Below are 6,318 nucleotides of genomic sequence, written 5' to 3'. Positions count from 1 at the left end.
TCCTACCTAGCTGGGATGATAGACATGCCCTTTAGTTATTCTTATACCTTGGCTGACTTACTCCTCTACCTTAATTGTGTTACAACAATAGCTATTACTTCTATTTCATTTACTATGGACTGTCCTGGACAAAATGCACTCTCACCAACATCTGAGGTGGTTCCTAATATATCCTACTTTTACTAGCTAGAAACTGAGGCAGAGACTTTGGCAACAAGCCAATGGCCACAGAACAGAAATTCAAAAGATAGGATAAAAACCTAGATAGCATGCTATCAACAGCCTCTTTTGCATTTAGAATCTATTATATCTTCCTTTAGGGAAATCACTGTCTTTAATTTTTATTTTTCAATTATCATACATTAATAATTTGAGGCAATTTCATTGCGATAGTTCCATACATGTGTACAGTGTACCTTGAGCAAGTTCACTCTCTAAATATATTTCCATTCTCCTTCTTTCTCCTCCCTCCTCTTTCAAACAATGTTTGATGGGTTTCATTTTGCAATCTTCATATGTATATGGGTAACATACTTCCTTCCATCCTTTTCCCCCCTCAGGATCTTTTTTTTCTCTCCCACCTCTCTTGCTTATTGGCCCCAGACAGTCTCCCATGTATATTCTTGACTCATTGTCGTCATTATCATCCTTTTAGGTCTAGGTTCTACAAATAACTAAAGCATATGATATTTGACCTTTTGAGTTTGGTTTGTCTTAGCATTATGATGTCCAGTTCTATATATTTTCCTGCAAACGACATAATTTCATTTTTCATTCCATGTGCTCATTCTCTCTCTCTCTCTCTGACATATATGTCAGTGTATAAAGAAAATATGGTATATATATGTATATATACACATAAATATATATATATATATATATGTATATGCACACAGTACACACACACACACATATCCATTCATGAATATATATCCATTCATCTGTTTTGGGGTTCCTATTTCCACAGTTAGCTATTAAAAATAATGACTACTTCACAAATTTGTGTGTCATTCTTGTGCAGAGATCATATTAATCTCTGTATCATTCCAATTTTGGCATATGTGCTACATAAGTGAGCACCATTATCTTTAATTTTAGATATTTACATTTCCTTTTCTATGCAATACAATTTCTATCTGAAAAACATATTCTCTATGTATATATATATGTATGTATGTATGTATGTATATATATGAGCTCTCTCAAATAATTTCTTTCAAAACTACCACATTCCCTCTCAACTTTGCTTTTCTTATCTAAAAAAGTGTTTATAATTACTCACCTTATATTTAACTTTTTTAACTTCTGACTAGGAACTAACTTCTTATCTGAAATCTACTACAAGATCTATAAGAAAAAGATTGGGAGGACAATTCCTCACAATTGTCTGACTGGTACAATAGGGGTGACCTAATTTTACCCCTCAATCTACTGATTTCTTTGCATTCATCACAGCTGGCCTCTTACCTCTTTTTACTCCATCCCTTTTCTTTTTTTAAATTTTTTTATTTTATAGTTTTTACATTTACTCACATGTATATACATTATTTGGGGTACCTCCCCACCCCCTTGCTTCCAGGCAGAACCTGTTCAGCCCTCTTGTTCTTAAACTGACAGAGGTCACTATGGGAAGGGGACCAGGAAGCAGTGAAGAGGTCTGGTAGAGATGAACCAATGTGGGTTGCAACAAACATGTGCATGGAAGCAACACTAGGAATCTCTCTGTATAGCTATTTTTATTTCAAACTAGCAAAAGCACTATGTCTTTCTACACCTTCTTTCATATAGTTGCCCTTCTACCTTTTTTAAAGCATTTTTTTCTGTTGATCTATCTGTACTGATTCCTTCTTTTCTTTGATATTGATGCCCTTCACTGTCCCATAGTTATTTTTTTCCAGCTTCTCATTCTTTCAAATAGCTTTCCCAATATCCACAATCTCATTAACATGCAAACATTTCATTACTGGAGAAAGAGTGTTTATCTTCATGTCCACTTGGAAAGGATGGATAAAACAAGACTTGGCAGACTATCTCCAAGAGTAGCCTAATCCCTGCTCTAATCCGACAATTTCAGATACAGCTAGCACTTACTTGTTCATTACTATATTCCAGGCACTGTTCCAAGTGCTATATAAGTTTTAATTCATTTAGTCCTCACAATAGTCACATGAGGTAGATACTATTATTATCTCTACATGAGACGTGATAAACCTGGGACATAGAAAAGTTAAGCAACTCACCCAAGGGTTCCTGGCTAATAATTGGAAAAGCCAGAATTTAAAATAAAACATTGTAGTTCCAGAATCATTCTCCTACCCATTATGCTACACTGTGTTCAAATCAATAAAAATGTCATTAGCAGGACTGTGGCATTAAACAACCACAAGAATCCTTTCACAGAAACCATGAAGAAGCCCTGACCAATGAGAAGGTGACTGTTGTTCATTGACGGTCACATAGATAACAAAGAGGTAATGACATTTTTAGCTAAATATCCATTTTGTAATCTCAGATGTCATAACTTGCTTATCCACTGTCACATAGACAAGAGAAAAGCAATGGCATTTAAACTAAGTAACTCATTTGGAATAAGGCAAGGACACTAAAACTCATAATCTTCTTCGATCCTCTCAGATGTCATAACATGGTCTAGAAGATCTATTCTTACTTCCTGGAGTACTAGATGGAGAGAGTCATTCAGCAGCCTGAGAGATTTTCTTTTGCATGCAGATAATAGCAGATGGATCACTACTCTATGATGGCTTTCCACACTTATAATAATTATCTTACACATTAAGCTACACAAAGCTTTCAACAAGATCACCTTCCTACTGGTTTACCTCTTTCCCTTGTTCACTATGCTTATAATGTGCTGGCCATCTGTTTGCCCTTCAAGTATCAGATTAAATATTATTCCTTTCAAATAATAAGTGTTCTGCTCTGGACACCTAATATACAGGTCACCCTCAGAGAATGTCTACTATATCATATTGTCTACTTCCTTTCCTCATCCAATATTACTCAATATGCATATTTATTTAATTATTCATTCTTCCCTACCCTACTAGAATGCAAACATTGGGAGAAGAGGAATTTTGTCTTATTCAACATCACATTGATAATATTTAGCAGTCTGTCATATACTAGAAATTCCAGATGTTTTTATACCAAGAAATAAGAATTGAAATTGGAAATTCCTTATAATATTCCTTTCTGTACAAACTTATATTAGCTTCACTTTCCTAAGTATATTTACCTGAAAGAGTGTGGAATGACCACTTTGGAATAATAAACTTGGCTACTTAAACTATGTAATAATGTACTTAGAGTGATTAACTCATTCCTGGCTCATAGCCAGCAAATAATAAATGTTTATTTCCTTTTCCAACACTTGACGCTTTCTTCAAACGCTTAGATTATCATATCACATCAAACATATTAGAAAATAAAAGTCAACAAAAAGCAATTTGGGCCTACTTTCAAATCTATTATGGCTTTGTTACTTGCACTAATCTTGTATAATCTAGATGACCTAGCTAAATTTCTATCCCACACTAACCTTGCTTATATTTAAGGACAAGATGTCTATGCCTGTGGGCCTAAATTACTGCTTAGGTGGGCTAGTTGAAGCCCGTTGCATCTAAAATGGCTGCAGAGTGACTGCCAGACAATCTTTAACTTCATTAAAATCCCATCTATATGCTAAATGACACATCATCCAGTGCCTTGGCAGCTGACAATTGCCATAACAGTGACCATAAAGAAAATAAAAGGAGCAAAGAGAGGTTGCTCCCTAATTCTTGGAAAATCTCACCCATTCCCAGAAAAGATATGAATAGTCTTCCTTTTCATCAGCCTGTCCCTCACTCTCATTCTTTTACCCTATAGCTCTAACTTCCTGATCCTAAACAGGTTGAGAAGTTGAGTTCTAAGTTAATCTCCTGCTTCTCTTATTTCTCTTTCATTTTTCAATCAGTACTTGGTCTTTATTAGTCATTCCACAATTCACAAAGGGAAAAAATACTTAATTTGAGGTCAAAAGTCACTAACAGTTTAGTTATGAAATGTCCTCCAAAGGCCATAAGGTAAAGACTTGGTCACCAGTGTACACACAGTGGCAGATGGTACACCTTTAGAATGTGGGACCTAGTTAAAATAGGTCATGGTGAGCATCTCATCCCTTCCTCTTGCTCTGCTTCTTGGCCTCCATGAGGTAAGCAGACTTCTAGACCACACATTCCTGCTGCTATAATATTCTGCCTGTCTACAGCCCTATAATCAATGGAGCCAGCAAATCATGGACTGAAAACTGAAACCATGAACCAAAAGAAACCTTTCCTCTTTTTAAAGTTGTTTCTCTGAAAAATTTGACAGAGCAATAAAAAATTGATTATTAAAAAATCTCTAAGGCACATTTTAAAACTTAACTTTTCAACACCCACAATATTTTATGCAGAAGAGAAAGATTAGATAGGGAAAGAAGAGAAGAAAGAAACACAAAAGATTTTACAAAGAAGGAATAGAAGGAAAGTGGAAAGAAAATGAATAATTTTCCTTCTGATATTGACAGATCACTCCAGTTCTAGCTTGGTATTTACTGAGGACACACAGTCCACAGAGGCACTCTAAACACTTAGGAACCTGTGACCTGCATTGGGAAAGGACCTGCTGCCAGGTCCCATGTGCTGTTGCAATGTGAGAACATTCTTCAGAAATTAGCAGCTCTTTTCCAAGTATACAGGCCAATGGAGCTATTTCATAGATGTTCATCTGGTAAAGAAACATCCAGTCCCTTACCTTTTCTTTTTCATCCTTGGAAGTGGTAGGAAATGTGTTTATTTAAAAGCAAAACAACCAATATTTAGCATTTTGTACTTTGGTTATGTTCTAAAACAATAAATATAAATCCTAAGGAGGGCATTTCTCATTGAAAAAAACTCAGGTTTTTCTGGAGGTAAATTTCTGATTTTCAAGGAGGGTTTAAAAGGTAATTTTTTTTTTTTTTTTTTTTTTTTTTTGCCGCTTTAACATGACTCTACTTCCTCCCTGGAACTCTGTTTACAGACAACATATTTAGATATTTTTGGAGATTACCAGCAGGTTTGTAATGAATCTTGAATGTTACTATTTCAAAGGGTTATGGCTTCCAGTCTTAGGGAAGGACAACGTATCATTTGTTTTTCTTCTTGGTACCCACTATGCTCTTCCATCTGCATGTGTATAATAATAGAAGGGATGTGTGTGTGTGTGGTCTTAAAAGGTGAGACCTCTGAGTTAGAATTGCTAGGTCAAGGAGTGGGTCCCAGGTAGATGGCATTGCAAGTAAAAATAAAGATTCAGCATGCAATGTGAAATCATATAATCTTTGCCTTTACCTGTGCTTCAGCTGAATTACCTACCTTAGTCAAACTATCAGCAGAGGTATCTTAAATAACTCTAAGGGACACTTTTCAATTAGGAGAGATTTTAAGAATCATCCTATGAGTTCAAATTAGAGTTGGTGGGTAGTAGTAATGGCCTCACCTAAGTCCTGAATCTTCAAAAAAATGCACATGTATTCTTAAGGTTAGGACCTCTGGTACTACCACCACCTAGAGTACAGCTGATTGCAATAGAATCAATGGCAATTTGAAGAATAGTGGTTTGTCATTTCAAAGTTGGAGGTCACTAATCAAAATTGATTTATCCCATATAGGTTCTTGCTGTGGTTCTTCTGGAGGGCACATTATATGACCTACAATGAGTATCTCACGATTCTGCCTTCTTCAATTCTTTTGGGACTTAATTTTTACCCACAAGACTCCCTCTCACAACATGTCACTCTTCCTCCCTCTAAGTATGACCTTTAAGAGACAGAACAGACCAGCTCAAATGCACAGAAACATGGGATGATTTTCTCCACTCTTGAAAATTCATCCCTCACTTTTCTTTCCTTCTATGGATAAATTTGTAACAAAAATATCCACAGGTTAGTGTTTTAATAGGGAGTCAAATGGATGACTTTTATATTAAGTACAGGTCCAGAATGTTGAAAGACTTATGATAAGTTTTTCAAGTGAGCACACATGATCCTGTGACTTAGCCATCAGGACATGGAGGAAAAAGGAAAACCATAGAAGTAACACTAGAATCCTATTTGCAAAGGAATTTGGTGGGAGTATTTATGGCCTATTTCATTTCTACCCAGCCATAACCTTCCTTCTACTGCCTGACCAAATCAGGTCCTTCCTTTTAACTTGAACCCCTGCTGATTTTCTTACTTCATTTGTGTGTGTGTGTGTGTGTGTGTGTGTGTGTGTGTGTGTGCATGTGTTTTGG

General features: G+C 35.9%; 1 non-coding gene across 1 annotated transcript; it reads right to left on the bottom strand.

Annotated features, from left to right (window-relative positions):
• Positions 1 to 976: 976 nt before the first annotated feature.
• LOC141422833 (U6 spliceosomal RNA) lies at positions 977 to 1,080 on the bottom strand. Its single transcript, XR_012447554.1, has one exon. It is a non-coding gene; the product is annotated as a U6 spliceosomal RNA (small nuclear RNA).
• Positions 1,081 to 6,318: the final 5,238 nt, after the last annotated feature.

This window comes from Castor canadensis, chromosome 4, assembly GCF_047511655.1.
Source record: "Castor canadensis chromosome 4, mCasCan1.hap1v2, whole genome shotgun sequence".
NCBI lineage: Eukaryota > Metazoa > Chordata > Mammalia > Rodentia > Castoridae > Castor > Castor canadensis.
This window is presented reverse-complemented; position numbering and strand designations above follow the sequence as displayed.